At 36.4% G+C, this 18,588-nt stretch overlaps 1 pseudogene across 1 annotated transcript; it reads left to right on the top strand.

Moving 5' to 3' along the window:
* The first annotated feature begins 2,410 nt into the window (after positions 1-2,410).
* Positions 2,411-10,986, top strand: LOC149189604 (lysine histidine transporter 2-like; annotated as a pseudogene). The gene is made up of 6 exons (XR_016256420.1): positions 2,411-2,816; positions 5,633-6,025; positions 8,590-8,695; positions 8,853-8,944; positions 9,077-9,145; positions 10,563-10,986. The product of XR_016256420.1 is annotated as a lysine histidine transporter 2-like (transcript).
* The last annotated feature ends 7,602 nt before the right edge of the window (positions 10,987-18,588 follow it).

Raw genomic sequence — 18,588 nt, forward strand, 5'->3', positions numbered from 1 at the left:
AAAGTTCAAAATTAAGTAGTTACACTAAGGATGCCAAACGAAAGTAACATTCATTATTATTTACTTTACTCATTTCACAATTTTTACAATTATTTTATATATAAAACTTTCATACCTCACTTTGTGATCCTTTTCAAGAATTACATTAATTAATTTTTCATTTTTAAACATTCACACAATTATACAATAAAATATAATGTTGAAGTGTTGTTTAATGGTTGTGATGATTATTGTGAAATCAATAATTAGCAGAAGTTGAAATTAGATATTACTATATAAATATAATGTTGACTAATTTATTACATTTAATTTAAAAAAAAAATCATATTTTGATTTTTAGGTTATTTAGCAACATCAATAGTAAATTTGTCAATAAGGTAAGAAAAGTACATACAACTGAAATCAAAATGTCTAAATTAAATTCAAACAAAAATTACTAATAAAATTATATTTTGATTTTTAAGTTATTTAGTAACATCAATCTAATAAATTTACCAATAGAATAAAAAACTACATATAACTGAAATCAAAATGTCTAAATTAAATTCAAACAAAAATTATTAATTATTTTTAAAGCAAAATATTTAGATATACTAATAAACATAACCGAAGTCAAAATTTCCTAATATAATTAAAACCTAAAGTACTTACTATTTTTGAAATTAAATATTTGAATATTACTTGAAAACAAAAAAAACATACCTAATTAATAGAGCCAAAGATTCAAATTCGAGTAACATATTCCATAAAAACCTTAAACCTTTAAATGAAGACAACCTGTCATCCCTGTCAATTCGATTACCGACTCGATCTGGAATTGAGTCGTCTATCTATGATGACGGGATTCCTTGATCCAGCAGTCTATATGGGGAAGTCAAGTGTCAAGTTCATGTAGAATGTCCGTTCAATCAGTTACTCGTCCAGATCCTCTACCCGATTACTTAATTCATCAATCTCTTGGAGATTCGGAGGGGGGGAGAATTTCACCACTCTCCCGATCACATGCGAAAATAATATCTCTGTTAAGTATCTTAGTTCATCAATATCTTGGAGATTCAGGGGGACAGTTTCATCATTCTCTCGTTCACGTGCGCAAAGATTCTCTGAGGGTTGAGATTCTGGCTGAAGTTTTCAGTTTCTCTTCATTCCTCGAGAGTTATAGCTGATTCGAAGCTTCTGATAATCCTGATCTAGTGTTGATAAGAAGCTCTGCAACCTTTAAAATGGCAGGCACGAGTGAAAGAGAGGCAAGTTTTTCCATGCCCATTGTTTAATTGCCATGCATAGAGGTCAAAAGGGTGGGTCCAACTCGTTACAGTTTTCAATCGCCCCTACGATTACTGCTTCAGCGTTTTTCCTGTTTCCTATTTATCAAGATTTGCAGCGTTAAAATATGATCTGTGCGTTGATTTTCTGTGTTTCCATCGTCCTGCAAAGCTCTGTTTGCATTTTTGTATGTCGTTTCTTGGTCGTTCTGTCAAATTAGTCGTCAGCTTTTCTCTTTTTTAATTACACATTTTTCTTCTGATTCTTGTTGAGGAGAAGTTCATTGATATTCGAAGTCATTATGATTCAGGAAAAGATCAGAGAAATTTGAACTTTGCTGCTTGTGGCCACTCTTAAGTCACGGGAATCAAACAAAAAAACACGATGGCTTTAAACTGGCCAAGTTTGAAAGCAGAATATTTAAAATCCTTCCATTTGACAAAAATAACCATGCAATTCTTGATGATTGGTTGAAATATTTTTTAAAAGTGAATTGATTTTCTCTTGCAGACGAATAAGGCCAAAGAGAAAATCGAAGATGATTGGCTTCCTGTAACATCTTCTCGAAATGCAAAATGGTGGTATTCAACATTTCACAATGTCACTGCAATGGTCGGTGCTGGAGTCCTCAGCTTACCTTCTGCAATGACATGGCTTGGATGGTAAGTTCAATTTTGATCTATCATATCTCTTGTGCCTTGCCTTTAAGATCTGGGCGTATGCATAAACATTGGCATGTATGTTTATACACACAATTCTTCTGTGTGCAGACAGCCATGCATGTTTATATATTAATTAGGTAAAGGCAAGGTAGGGGACTTTACAGCGAATGCAGGTTGAAATGTGCTTTGTGTGTGCCTTGTCTTCCTGTAACACCCCTACCCGCACAATGCGCTTTCTGTGTGCCTTGTATTCCTGTAACACCCGTACCCACATAATGTGCTTTGTGCGTGCCCTGTCTTCCTGTAACACCCCTACCCACATAGGAGAAGTACTATATATATACTATATCTACGAGCATAAATTCATGTTAACCTGGGGTGAGCTTCTCAACTCTAGTTATTTTTAATCCTTATCGTCTCTTATTAAAGCAGGGTTGAGATGAATCTATACCCATCTGATTTTCATAGGTGATAACTGTTATTATTTTTCTGTTTAATGTTCAGGGGACCAGGTGTGACAGTTCTGGTGCTTTCTTGGGTAATTACTTTATACACACTCTGGCAGATGGTGGAGATGCATGAAATGGTTCCAGGGAAGCGTTTTGATCGGTATCATGAGCTTGGGCAACATGCATTTGGGGAGAAACTGGGTCTATGGATTGTTGTTCCACAACAATTGATAGTGGAAGTGGGTGTGGATATAGTTTACATGGTCACAGGTGGCAAATCACTGATGAAGTTTCATGATATGGTTTGCTCCTCCTGTAATAAGATCAGACAGTCTTATTGGATAGTCATCTTTGGCTCCGTTCATTTCTTCCTAGCACAGTTGCCAAATTTCAATTCAGTGGCAGGAATTTCACTTGCAGCAGCAATCATGTCTCTAAGGTAAGTTTAAGTTTATTTGGTGCTGTACATGGTTGTATTTCAACATAGTTTCGGTTTGTTTGAATCCTTTGTTTTCCTTTTATTTTGAACCATTATAATAACTATTAATGTAACAAATTGCAGACTACAATAAGCTTTGAATGTAAGTTAGTCTTTTTTAGAGTCTTGTTCTCCGATATAACTGTGCAGGAAAGAAAAACTTTGTATCCTTATACTCATTCTCAATTATCTTGTATTATGATTTTTCTCTCTACTATATAAATCCTCAATCCTCGGGTATAGATTAGGATACACTTTGAATATAAGTTAAGCCATTTTCAGAGCCTTGTTCTCTGATATGATTATGCAAGAAATAAGAATTTACTATATAAAACCTTAATCTCCCTGCATAGAATCAGTTTATTGCCTAGAGAAAGCAAGATTGTCTACAGAGCTTCGTTCTCTAATTAATTAAGATATTGCCTGAAGGGAAAGCAAGATGGCATATAGAGTCTTGTTCTCCGAGTTTACTGTGCAGGAAGGAACTAAGTTATTTTCTAGAGGGAAAGCAGGATGGTCGACAGAGCCTTGGTCTCTGATTGGACTGTCGTATAGAAACTTGATCAGAGTTGGCCTTTGAAAATGGTAGGAGCCCTGGGGTCATTTTTTCTGAAAATGGTTGCCAGCAAAACTTCAGTAAGTCATTCCAAAGTGCTGTTTGAATGGTTATTCAGAAATTTAGAAAACATGTCTCTGCCAAAGATATTTAACCAACGATGAAGTTAGAGAAGTCCCAGAATGTGCTGTGGAAAAGTTGAATTTCAGTGTTCTGTTTGTACATGCTTTTATAATTTTCTTATCATCAATTTACCTTTGAATGCCCCCAACATAAAACAAGCACTCCATGTATAATGGAGAAATGAAGCAGGGCATCGAGTGCTTCAATTTGTGGACTACTCTAAGCAAATCATTTTGGTTGTAGAACCCCAAGATGTAGTTTCTCCTCTTAGATATTCTTGCTGTTGTCGTGAGCCGACTCTTAGATTCACCTTTATGCCTACCAATTACTGCCTTAACTGTGGTGGATTTCGACCCCACCAGTGAAACGATGCCCAATTGAAGTCTGGCCCGGCTGACCAAAACCATATACAGGCAAAACAATCTGGGTTGTGGCATGGACATGGTTCCGGATGTGAAGGTAATTAGCTGCTGGGCGTTAGAAACAATTATCTAAAGCAGAATATACAGGAAGATTCCATTGTACCTGAGAGCACCCTGTGCTGTTTCCCGAGGGCATGCGAACAAAACTGCTTGCTCTTATATGGGATCTGAGACTCCCAGTCGAATGTTCTGCTATGCAGCAATCAATGCTGAATCAAATGTGTGGTATAAAACATGCAAAATGCATAAAGCACATTACCATCTGGTTTATCCTTTACCATGAAATCTTATATTGCAAACTAAGCTAGTTATAAAGCCCTGCATTCTATAATATATCCTGATACTAACTTTCTACTTTGTTATGCTTTGGGGCTGGTATTTTAGAGTTGCCTAACTTTTTCTTATATTTTTTTATATTAGCCTCTAATTTTGTGAATGCTATACCATGTGGGATAGTTGAGTTTCAATGTTTAATATGGTTACTTGAGCTTGCCATACAACTTTAAATGGTATGCATTAGGATCTGTATTCCTTTTACATATGCCTCTGTTTAGGAGCAACAATGAATTTCTGTATATGCTCATCCTCTGACCTAGTTGTTCTTGCAGTCCCGTGTAAACTCCAATAGAATCACCCAGATTGTGGTCTGCATGTAACATCTGCAAAAAAATTATGGTCTGCTTGTATTAAGTCATACATGCGTGCTCTGGCGTATGGTGTTCCTTTTGTTTGTCCTCTAATTTCCGTATATTTTAAACCTTGGATACAACCTTCATAATTTCATTCATCTCAACAATTTGTTCGCGTTGCCTGTCTACACCACTATCTAGTATGCAGGCTGCCTTTTTGGATGTTTGCTACACTTCCTCATTTTCTTGTCACACGCTTGTATGCAAATCTCCAGCATGAGTTTTTTCTCTGCCTGGAGGCAACACTAACCCTTCTAGCGCTCCCTGACACGATTCTTTTACAACAGATACCAGATGTCACAATTATGCTGCCTGACGAAATTCATAACTGGGCTGATAATCTTTCTCGGTGTTAATATTTGCTGATCTGTAGCCACTATCTCTGTGATTTTCTTTTCTGGCCAAGAATGTTTGTATCTGTCCTTGTGCACAGTGCAGGGGGTGTTGAATGTGGAGGAGCCGAGACATATTGGTTAATCTACTCTTGTGGGCATTCAAAACCCAAAAAGATCTGGTGAGGGGCAAGTTCCCTATTGTTTCCGTTGGTGTTTATTCCTGCTGTACTCTCGCTAAGCCGTGGCATGTATAAGTGGAGGGATGATAACTGGGAGATTTCACGTGGTGTTTATTTGTTTGTTGGTATAGGTATATTACACAGAGGTGATCAACAGCCTGTGTAGGGGAATATGTTTGTTACTTCCATGTGTTTTTTATTTTATATTATCTGTATTCATAAACAAAACATGTCCAACAGAAAAGAAAGGAGAGGCAGAGGTGCTTTACAGCTTGAGTAAGAGAACATGTTTGTTACTTCTGTGTGGTTCTTATATGTCTGTACACATATAGAAGATAAATCTATGTTAATTTTTATTTTTACTGGTTCTACTCAACTCATTGGTAGCCTGCTATTGATTGAAATGTGGGTGTTGTTACTTTGTGCAGCTATTCCACTATTGATTGAAATGCGGGTGTTGTTACTTTGTGCAGCTATTCCACTATTGCTTGGGGAGCTTCTGTTCATCATGGTCAAGAACCTGATGTATCCTATGGTTATAGGCATACCACCGCAGTAACAATGTCTTCGGTGTGTTTAATGCGCTGGGACAGGTCGCATTTGCATATGCAGGACACAACGTGGTTCTGGAAATTCAAGCCACCATTCCTACGAGTCCTGAGAGGCCATCGAAGATCCCAATGTGGAAGGGTGTAATTCTGGCATATATAGTAGTTGCTGCCTGTTACTTTCCTGTTGCGATTGCTGGCTATTGGGCCTTTGGACAAACCGTCGAAGACAATGTGCTTATCACACTCGACAAGCCCACCTGGCTTATTGCAATGGCAAATCTTATGGTGGTTGTCCATGTCATCGGAAGTTATCAAGTATATTTCTAAGCCTTTCCCTGTTTCTCTATTTGTGTAAAGTTTTGTTTGTTTAATATCAACAATTATAAATAAAATAGTTAGTAAGTGGTTGGGACAGGTGTTATTATATAAGTAACTTAGACTCAAATAAGTAAATCATTGAGGGGTTGGGACAGAGTGCCGTAGGTTAAGTCTTGCTGAGTATATAGCTACGGTAGGTCGGTTCAAATCTAGTATAGAGTTATTGCATGTGAGGAAGGTTGGTTTTGTTTCTTAAAATTTGAGTGTAACTGGATTGCAGGGTTTGAAATATATATGAGAAATTTTATAGCCATTACTGAAGTTATTACTTTGTCTTTACTTATGTTTCTAGAATTTTGATAATATTTTGAAATTTACAATAAAAATAAGAATGGCTTTTGCCTAGAAAAAAATTGATAAATATTCATCAAAAGTTACAAATTCTCGTTGAATATAGAACTAACCACAGAAAAGTTGTATTTTTGTTGAATATAGAATTAATGAGAGAAAAGTTGTTGAGCTTCTTAGAGTAAGTTTTGTTCCCTACAACCTGAGTGTAACTAGTGGCAGATTTTGAAATATTTGAGAAATTCTACATAAATGGAGTCCCGTTAATAGTTTGACTTTACTGATTCTAATGGCTGGAATATTTTGAAATCTATAATCAAACTAAACTATCCACTTTGCTCATTTTTATAGAATTTCTTATATATTTAAAATTTTTTAAAAAATAAGCGAAGTCAATCATTTGACTTCACTCTCATATAAGTGGAATTCCCAGAATATTTTGAAAGCTACCATCCTCTCTTCCAAAAAAATTCTATAGAATTTTTTATATATTTCAAAATCTACAACTTCAGATTTTAGAATATTTTGAAATCCACCATCCTCTCTTCCAAAAAAATTCTATAGAATTTTTTATATATTTCAAAATCTAGAGACTCAGATTTTAGAACTCAGTGTAACTAAATTACAGGTTTTGAAATATTTAAAACAAATTTGCGAAATCAATAGTTTGACTTCACTCTCATCTAAATAAAATTCCCAAAATATTTTGAGATATACAATCCCCTCTTCCAAAAAGGAGAAAGACGACGACTGAAACATATCCCTCAAAAGCACTTGCAAGTTTAAAATATCTTTAGACCGATAGAATGGATAGGCCACATTCCGCGGTGGAAAGATGCTGTTGAATTGAACATACCCCATGAGATTGCACAGTATTGGAATGGCATCAGTTTGAGGTTATAGAATGGCGGTATTTTCAGAACAAGAGATTAGGATTTCCTATCTTGGAACATCTCCAATGAGGTGAAGGACGTATCTGTTAATGGAATTTATCATCAGTTGGTCGGACAGCAATCACTTGGTTCCTCTATTTTCCCTCAAATCTTCTGGAAAGATGGTTGCCCAACGAAGATGATTCTATTTACTTGGCTTGCATTTCACAATAGAAACCTAACCTGGGAGAATTTAATGAAGCGGGGATGGAATGGACCAAACATCTGCTCATTATGCAGATCTGACGAGGATTCAAATTTGCATATATTTCTAAAATGTAAGCAATCTTTTCATATTTGGCAGGAATTAGAAAGAGTTTATGGTTTTAAACTTGTTGTGCAGGGTTCGATCCAAGGATGGATTATAAGATGCACTGAGCAGCATATTCTATGGCGTAGAATTTGTATTCTATCCATGTGGCTAAAACCTTGGATTCTATCTCTGTATATTTAGAATCTCTTTCTCAGAAGAAACTCAAACACAAGAACAAATTTCCCGCTCGGTCATTACCAGTACAGTCTTCTCAACCGTCTGCATTCTTCGATGGGGCCGCACAAAAGGGACAATGTGGCTGTGGTTTCCACATCAAGATAAATGATTCTACACACTTTTCTTCTTTCTGGCACCGCGGTCATGGCTCCAATAATTTGGCTGAAGCCTTAGCTCTCACAGGACTTTTAAAATTTTGTATTTTCCTTGACATACAGTAGGTTGCTATCTTTGGAGATTCGAAGATATTGGTTGATTCGGTAAATAGGAGAAATCTCATTTTGGCGCAGCACCTGACCAGTTGGAGAGACAGGATCAACTACTACTGGAGCCCCATGGTTGATAGCACTATTGAGCACATCAGCAGGGACAAAAATTCTACAGCCGATACACTTTCTAAAATGGGTCTCACCTCCTCTCCTGGACTTTGGCATCTCGAGATATTTTCGGAAGGAACCACTTTTCAGATCCAAGATTTTGTTTTGCTAGATTTTTAGTCCTTACTGGTCACAGAAACTTGATAGTTGATAGTATTTAGCTACTTAGATATTTTGGTACTTTTTTGAATATAGGTGTTTATTGGACTATATAGTATAAAGAACTATTTTAGAACAATTTAGATATATCCAAATAATTTTGGACTCTTATATTTCTCATATAATATATTGAACCTTTTTTCTCTCTAAAAAAAACTAAAACTCATGCAATTTCATTTTTTTTGGGCCGACCTGTTGTGATACTTTATAGTCATGCTATGTGATATTCGAAATCTTCTTGTGTGCACTTCGCAGATTTATGCCATGCCGGTATTTGATATGATTGAAACTATTCTGGTCAAGAGAATGCACTTACCTCCAGGATTGCCACTTCGCATCGTAGCTCGATCTACCTACGTTGGTAAGTCTGATCGGTTCTAATACCTTATTTGCCCCTTCCAAGTATGAAATTACAACGAAAAACTATTGATGCTTCGTTCAATCGGTACAACACAGAGTCTCTAGTGTACTATTGCAACTATTATTCTCTGACACTCCTTCACCTTTCTTATTGGCAGCATTCACTTGTTTTATTGGCATCACGTTCCCTTTCTTTGGGGATCTGCTTGGCTTCTTTGGAGGATTTGCTTTTGCTCCAACTACCTACTTTGTGAGTAACTCTGCAAACCAAGCTTCTTACTGTATACTGTATTTATCTAAATTCGTTTTTCTATTGTATGAACCCCGAATTTTCAATCTCGTAAACTAAATCTGCATTCTTGGGAATGTCATGTTGATGCAGTTGCCTTGCATTATGTGGTTGGCCATTAAAAAGCCCAAGATATTTAGCTTTTCGTGGATCATCAATTGGGTTAGTCATCCAAAACTTTTTTTTTTTTTTTTATATTTATATATATATATATATATATATTATATTATATTATATTATATTATATTAGAGAATAGAAATAATATTATTTAATATGTATTATTAAAAATAAATTAAAGAAATGATAAAGTTTTAATTAAAATATATTATTAAAAATATAAAATTTAAAATTAATTAAAAGATATATATAATTTTTGATGTGATGTAATGTAAATGATCTATTAAAGTGGTAAGGTTTTACTGTTAAAAAATATTATTGTTTGATGCTTCAAAATATTGTCAAACTAGGTTTGGTTGGTAAAAATTGTCCTATTAGCTAATTCTCTTCCACTTTTTCTACTCTAAAAGCATCGTTATAGATAAATATATATATATATATATATAATGATCAAATCGGGATCAAAAAAATCTCCTTAATACCAAAGCAAATTAGAAATGAAAAATCCAATAACAACTATTCAAGATTTGATTGAAGAAAGGACAACTATACTCAACTCCAATTCCCCATACTATAATGATAAGAAATAGACACCAAAACATAATTACATATGCTTTGATTTTGCATTATCTTGTATTTGCTATTTATTTTTAAATTAGAAAGAAATTTTGGGCACATTGAATTACTAATAATGGTTAGATCCTCTGAATTATATAGAGCTAGGAACCCTTTCTCAATCGTATAGAGCTAAGAACCCTTTCCTTACATGGGTGTTTTGTTTTGTATGATTTGGTTTAAACACAATCTTTTTTAAATATAAATCTCTTATAATTATGGATAATAAAAAAACCCCATTTTAAATAAACAAAGATGAAAATCTTTGTATATTTTATGAGAGAAAAAATCTCAAAAAAACATTATTAGGAAATGACTAATATTTAGATTAATATGCAATAAGTTATAAGTAATTTTTTTTATAATATTTTTTTTAATTATAATAGTAATTAATTAAGATATAATTTATATTTATATTTTTTATTAATTGCATAAAAGCATATGAGTTATTTTTATTGATTAATTGCAGATATTTAAGAATTTTTATTCCATATTTGATGTGAAAACTCTAAAAACTATTTTGAAATTTTTAATATAAGATAATTTAATCTATAATTATTTTAATTTAATAATAATACTTTATTTATAAAGCCAAATTTTATCATAAAATTATTATTATTATTTTTTAAAAATTTTAAATAATTTTTAATTTAATCTGAAATATTTTTAAATAAATTACTCCAAACCTAATTAACAAAAAAATACACCATGGTAAGAGTTGTACTATACATTTTTAAAAAGAAGATATGTATTTTATGTCCAAATATTTCTTAAATGTGATAAGTTTTAGCTAATTTTATTGATATATGATAATTAAAGGAGATTCGATATGTTTTCCCTGTGCAGATATTTATTATCTTGGGAGTTCTACTGATGCTTACGTCCTCTATTGGTGGCCTCAGAAACATTATCAAGGATGCATCATCATATGACTTCTATCAATAAGATTAGGACAGGGTCATTGTTCTCCTAGTTCAAGCACATCTATACATGTAAAAGTATGAAGTTTACATTAATTTATGTTTTTGTGTTAAAAAGTTATGTATTTTCAGGACTTTTTCATCTTCTCTTACACATTATTTATTTAGGTTTAGATAAGTCATCTTAGCTAAGTTTGACCTCTGGAGTGGTATGGTCAGTAGTAAATCTTTCAAGCAACACCTCAATGCTTATTTCCTTAGTATTTTAATAAAGTGGTCTTTGAAGTGCCATGAGCACCATCTCGATGCTTATTCTTATTTTGTTGACATTTTAATAAAGGTTGTTTTGAGAAAAATTGACTTTATCAATGATAGGTATGTGACAACTCTTTTATATGCTTATGCTTATTTTGTTGACATTTTAATAAAATTTGTTTTGAGAATAATTGACTTTATCAATGATAGATATTTGACAACTCCTTTCTATGCTTATGTTTATTTTGTTGACATTTTAATAAAAGTTGTTGGTGGAAGAATTGACTTTATCAATGATAGATATTTGACAACTCCTTTCTATATAAATGTGAATGGTCTTCACAGCATTAGTTATGAGAAGAACATAGTTTGAGAATTATAAAGTTTTATGGTTTACAAGTTTAAATTTTGAAAAAAATATATATATATTTTAGGTAAAGATTTGTAATTTTTTGAAAAAAAAAAAAAATAATAATAATAAAATTAAAATCAATTAAATTTGAATAATATTTTATTATAATGATTTTTTTTAATAATATTAAATTATTATAATTATTTTACTTTATTTATTTATTAATTTGAAATAATATAATTTTTGTTATTATTTTATATGTTTTATAAAAAAATTAAATTAAAAAATAATAATAAATTAAATCAATTGAATTTAAAAAATATTACATCATCATTTCCTACATGAAAATAATATTAAATTACTATATTTGTTTTATTTTTTATTTATTAATTTAAAATAATATAAAATTTATTATATCTTTAAAATTAGATTAACTAATTGTATGCTTCAATAATAGTTTAATTATAGTAAGAACCATTTAAAATTATAATTTTGTGATTTCTATCGTTGTGCTGCTGCAACCCTAGCCGCGCCACCTGAATCGACTCCCCTCCACGCGATCTCCCTCATGGAGCTTGGAGGTGGCCCTGCGGCCCCTCCTCCCTTACCTCCGGAGCTCGAAGCCTTCAAAACTCTTGTAGCTGCTGCAAGAAAACGCCAGCCCTCAGGGCCGCAGCAAAATTTTGTTAAAAAACTGGACAGCATCCCCACGGTGACCTTGCCTGTGGAAGAAACTTGGACAGCATCCCCACAGTGACCTTGCCTGTGGAAGAAACCTGCAGATCAGCGCTGAAACTCGCAGAAAGAGGCCTCATTGGCCAGTTTACCAGACTGTGGCCATCCCCGTGAGCAGTCGAAGAATGGGTTAAAAGAAACTGGTTACCACTAGTCAACGAAGGAATAAAGAGCCATTTTGTAGGCAAAGGGTTCTTCGTCTTCGTGTTTGACAATGTAGAGGACAGAAGCCTGATCTTCAGAAATGGGCCATACTTCATGGGCCCTCAAGGCCTCTACTTGAACAAATGGTCTCCAGATTTCGACCCAGCACAAGATGTGCCCAAGGCTGTACCTATCTGGGTGCGCCTCCCACACCTTCCCCTTCATTGCTGGAGTCAGAACTCACTTCAATCCATCGGCAATGCCCTAGGGAGATACATAGATCAGGCTCCGAGGAAGGATCAATTCTCCTGCGCTCGGATCTGTGTGGAGGTTGACCTGGAAATCAGGCTTCCTGAAGCAATAAAGCTATCGGTGGCAGATTGGACTCACATCCAAGAGCTCGACTACGAACAACTGCCCTTCAAGTGTCGACACTGCCATGAGTACGGGCACTTCGCAAGATACTGCAAAAAGAGAAACAAGGAGGCATCAGAGAAGGAAAAGGGAGAACAATGGAAACAGGCAAAGAAACCAACAAGCAGCAGACAGAACAACAAAAATAAGGCTAAAGAGACAGAGAATAAAGCAGGTAATGGAAGTGCAAGAAATCAAAACACCAGAAGCAGAGACACAAACAACAATGAGGGGGACAAAAATCCCTTTGAAATTCTCATGCCACCCTAAGACCCTCCAGAGGCAGAGAGAGAAGATCTACCTCAGCTGGAGAATAAAGATATCATAGATCCATGTAAAAACCACAGAGAATATGGGCTCATCAGACGATGAAACATTTGAAAGGCCAGCAAAAAAGGTTGGAAGAAGAACAAACAGGGAAACTAGAGAAGAGGAGTCAGAAAGACAAAAAACCCTTGGTAGTCAAGCAATCATAGAAATGACACTTGGGAGGAATACCAGGCCTAGGGCTCCCAAGGGAGGAGGTCCTACCCCTACAAGTGGTAAATGATGCAGCTGACCTCTTGGAACTGTAGGGGTTTGGGGAATCCCACAAAAGCAGAAGCCATAAAAGCCCTTTTGAAAATGGAACCCACAGACATCCTCATGCTCCAAGAAACAAAAGTAGAAGGGGAGATCCTTCTAAGCACCAATAACACCAAATGGAAATTCGACTCTGGAAAGGTTGTGAGTGCAAGAGGCACGGATGGAGGAATAGGAACATCCTAGGCAAAGAACTCCTTCTCTATAGAAATATCATTCGAGACCCAGCATTGGATATTTATTGAACTGCGACATATAGCGAGTAATATCAACTTAGCCTTGTTTAATATGTATGTTCCTGTTCACTGCGAGGAAATGAGAGAGTGCTGGAAGACACTCTCAGAGTTTCTAGACCATAACAATCCCGGGAACATAATTATAGGAGGTGACCTGAATATAATTCTTGATCCTAAAGAGAAGAGAGGAGGGACTTATTCAAGAGACCCTTTTCTTACCACAGTGGAGAACATAATATTACAGAGGGATTTAGTAGACTTCAAGCCAGTTAAAGGCAAATACACATGGACCAACAACAGAACAGGAGAAAATCATATCGCAGCAAGGCTGGATAGATTCCTCATCAGCAACTCTATAATGATGGGAAAAAGAATAGTCATCAATAAGATCGTTCCAAAGCTTATCTCGGACCACAAACCTGTCCTCCTCTATCTGAAAGATGAAGAGGATCTAGGCCCTATCCCCTTTCGCTTCAGTCCTCTTTGGGCGGAAAGAGAAGGATTCTTTGAAATAGTTCAAACATCATGGAGTACAGAAGTCTCAGGTTCCCCAAGCTATGTGTGGGAGAAAAAAATAAAAAATACAAAGAAGGCCCTTAAAGAGTGGATAAAGAAACCTATGGAAACTCCCACCAGCCAGAGGAAAGAGGCTGTCATCGAGTTGGAAGAAATACAACTTGATTTGGAAGAGAAAGACTTCCATTCTATGGATTTAGACCAAGAAAAAATTGCACAAAGGAAAACATATTGTTCCTTCAAAAGCGAGGAAGAGTACTAGCGCCTCAAGTCCCGCAGCCTGTGGCTTAAAGCTGGGGACAAAAATACCACATACTTTCATAGACAGTATAGGGCTCAACTCAGCCGAAACCATATAGCAGAACTCACCTTATCTAATGGACAGGTATGCAAAGGATTCACCCAAATCAAGGAAGCTGCTGTGAAACACTTCCAAACTCTACTTACATCAGAAAAAGAGGGGAGTGAGGAAGATACACTAGAGTTCCTCGCTAATATTCCAAAGCTAGTTAGTACAGAGGATAATGAAAACCTCAAGAGCTTAGTAACGGAAGAAGAAGTATCCAACATTGTTTGGTCTATGGAGCCTAACAAAGCGCCAGGACCCGATGGATTTTCAATCCATTTCTACAGAATCTGTTGGGCGTTAATCAAACCAGACCTTCTCATAATGATACTTGGGTTCATGAGAAAGGCATGGATCGGGAGCGGAATCAACTCTACCTTTCTTGCCTTAATTCCTAAGGAGACAAATCCAGGATCTTTGGACAGGTACAAGCCGATTTCACTATGCAATGTGTCCTACAAGATAGTGGACAAACTTCTGGTGAACAGAATCAAGCCTCTCTTGCAAAAGCTCATTTCTCTAGCTCAAGGGGGATTTGTGAAAGGAAGACACATTCTGGACAATGTTATCCAAGTCCAAGAAGCTTTGCACTCGAGCCATTCACGCAAAGAACAAGGTATGCTTATAAAATTGGACAGGTGTAATGCTTTTGATAGAGTTAATCGCTCCTTTTTGTACAGGGTCCTTTCAACCTTTGGATTCAATCAAGAGTTTATAAATCTAATCAAAGCATGTATAGAAAAGATCTGGATAGCCCCAATGGTAAACGGTAGACCAACAGATTTCTTCTTAGCCACCAGGGAACTGAGGCAGGGTTGTCCCTTGTCACCATTCCTTTACATACTAATGGTAGACTCCCTGAGCAGAAAATTAACTTTGGAAAAACAAAATGGCAACCTTCCTGGAATCAGGACAGTTGAAGAAATCGACCCAATGAATCACGCGTTGTTTGATGATGACTCACTGCTGCTTGGGGGCGCATCTCCACGAATTGCGAACTCCTTCAAAATCATACTCAAAAAGTTTTGCAGCATCTCTAGAGCATTAATCAGTGAAAGGAAAAGTGTTGTCTATGGGTGAAACACAGAATAGCAGACTATCAACAAAATTGCCAGCAACCTGGGCTTCAATGGACACGCAGATTGGGACAAATTTAAATACTTAGGTCTCCCAATAACAATGGGATCCAACAGGAATCAACTGTGGGAAGAGGTGATCTCTAAATTTAAGAAAAAGATCACAGGATGGGGGGGTCATTGGCTTACCACAGGAGGCAAACTCAAGCTCATTAGATCGGTCCTCTCAACACTGCCAACGTTCCAGGCCTCCTTAATGCTAGCTCCAAAGCAAATCTCAGACCAGATCTCCAGCCTTATGCGAAATTTCCTGTGGAATGGAGGGCGAGGAAATGACAACAGATTTCACCTAATAAATTGGGAAACATCGAAAAGACCAATGGAGGAAGGTGGCCTCCAAATACGAGACCCTCTTCTAGAAAATGTAGTGCTGGGATGCAAATTACTGTGGCAATTGCTCGATGAGCCTAGTCACCCTGTCAGCTAGATTTTAAAATACAAATATCTCAAACAACAGTCAATCAGAACCTTTATTCCGGAAAAAGCCCCTAAAGGAACGCAAGCCTGGAGGTTATGCAGCAAAGGTATCGAATTCTTCAAAACTCACCTGTACAAAATTCCTGGGAATGGCAAAAACACTCTGTTATGGAAAGACAGAGTCATGGGCCACCCTCCTCTCAAAGACAACAGTGAAATCGCAGAGATAAGATTATGGCTACAATCAAAAGGAGTTCGTAAGATCGAAGATATTGCTGGTTGGGATAACAGAGGAGAATGGCAACGCTGGAACTTCCCCAAGGCACCAGCGCACCTCACCCCACAGTTACACGCTCTTAAAAAGGCGATTACAGACTTCGCTCCAGTTCATAGAGATAAAGAAGACACCTGGGGATGGGGGAAGACGGGTGTGTACACAACGAGGCAAGGATACCTACAAATACAAAGCAAAAAGAACTCGCCTCATTCGAAAGAAGTATGGAAGCAGGTATGGGACAACTTTAGCATTCCTAAGATCAATTTTTTCTTTTGGACTCTGTTCCATAACAAAATCTTGACCGGAGAAAACTTGTGCAAGAGGAACATAGCAGGCCCCCATCGATGTGTTCTATGCAAAAATGCTCTGGAAACCTCAGATCATTTGTTTATTAATTGTGAGTATGCTAAGAAGACCTGGACTATCTTTCTGACCGGATTAAATGTGAGAGCCTCAACTCATTGTACGATTGCAGATATGTTCACCACATGGAAAGCCAGTTACCCACATAATATAGCTGGCAAATCTCTATGGTACAAGGTATGGATTGCTACTCCAAAATACGTATGCTAGAAGCTCTGGCTTTCCCGGAACGAAACCATCTTCAACCAAAATGAAATACCAGCAGAAAAAGTGGTAGAACAGGCAAAGAAACTCCTTCTAGAAACCCTGAATTATTCTTCAGTCAAAGATGAAAACTCCCTTCGAACAGAGGAAAGGGCCTGGCTGGACGGTTTCTCATTCATCACTAGACCTTCAGCAATCACCCGGCCAACCCACAAGGAAAGTTGGCAGATCCGAGAACCCGAGGATAGATTTCAACAGTGGTGGAAATCCCAGGGCAAGTGCACTATCTTCTTTGACGGCGCTTCAAAAGGCAATCTAGGCACATCAGGAGCAGGAGGGGTAATCTACTATCCGAGTGGAGAAAAAGAAGAGTTCAGTTGGGGACTAGGAACAAAAACCAATAATCAGGCAAAAGCTCTTGGTCTCTTAAAAGCCTTCCAATTAGCCAAAAAAGAAAGCCAAAAAGAAATCCTTATTTTTGGGGACTCAAAATTGTTGATAAAGGCATTAATAAGAAAGAAATTGTTAAAGGACCCTCTATTAAATAAACAGCTTTCAAGAGTGAACAGAATTTTGAAGGACTTCTCCTCGGTGCAAACATTTCACATCCTCAGAGATTTAAACAAGGAGGCGGACAGATTGGCAAATACAGGTTGCACTCAACAAAGTGGAATGATCAGCATAAACACAGGCGCTTTGAAAATGGAAATCATCCCTTAACTGGGAGAGGAGCTCATGTAAATCCATGTATTGTAATATGGTTGATTAGGCTTTTCCCAACCTGGAATTCTCAATAATACACAACCGTTTCAGTTATAAAAAAAAATTAGGTTAACTATGGTTTATAGATAAGTGAGACATATTTTAAGTCTTTTTTCATTTAAATTATTTATATAAGTTAATTTTTTGAAGAAATGAGTAGCATTTTGTATTTCAAAATTGGAAATGGGCTAGGTCCCTTGCATTCAAAATTTTCTCTGCTTCAAAGATATCCAAAGTGATTTTAGAAGAAAGTCTATTGCTACCTTGCTTGTTTTCTACCATTCTTCATACAAAATTTACACTACAACATCGCCAAAAGAGCCCATAGAGTTTGAAAAAATGACATATCATATTAGCTACACATTAAAAACAAAATCTATCTACCCGTTGCCTTCCATTTTTTTCATAGGGTTATCTTCCTGGGCTGAATATTCAGGGTGTGACCAACAGTCATATTCCTTTCTAGTTTGAAGTGCTCATGTCCTTCCTCCCCAACTACGTGAAGATTGGGTTGTGGCATTTCTCCATTATCGAAAACCTCCTTTAACACACCTAGCATCACAGATTCCACTTTAACCTCCATGCCATAGACATTGAAGTGTAAGTTAATCATCTTGGTTTTCAAGTGCTCCACTATCTTCTGCAACAACTCTAGGTCTTTCTCGATGCTTCGAAGGTGGGTTATTACTACTGCAAATTGTTCGTCAACCTCTTGTGCTACTCGTTTCCCCAATTGTTCAGCCATGGTTGCAATATCTCCTATGGGTTGGGTTCCTTGTTCCTCTACATTGTCTCTACTGCCATTGATGCTAGTAGAAGATATTTTAAGATAAATCTTTCCCTAAACATGAATAACTCTTAGAGTTAACTGATTCATCCATCGCCTTAATATGATGATATGATCCTTGTCGAGTGTTGCACCCATCCTTTCACACTGAATGATCTTCCATGGTTGTTGAGCAGATTCAACATAAATTGCCATACTTGCAACCACCAATTTTCTAACTGATTGAACTACTACCACTCTTTGCAGTTGGGGTGAAGTACCAAGCATGTCTTCCCCAATCTTGGTATTTAATACTAATCCAATTGTATTCCACTTGGCCATCGTCATAACATTTGATACTGTATTCCTCCATCTATAATTGAAACATCCCATATGCCTACTCTAACTCCTGAGAGGGTCCTACCATACCTCGAAGCAATACGTAGG

This window comes from Pinus tabuliformis, chromosome 3_1, assembly GCF_031772625.1.
Source record: "Pinus tabuliformis cultivar Carrire ecotype Pingquan chromosome 3_1, CPIR1, whole genome shotgun sequence".
Classification (NCBI taxonomy): domain Eukaryota; kingdom Viridiplantae; phylum Streptophyta; class Pinopsida; order Pinales; family Pinaceae; genus Pinus; species Pinus tabuliformis.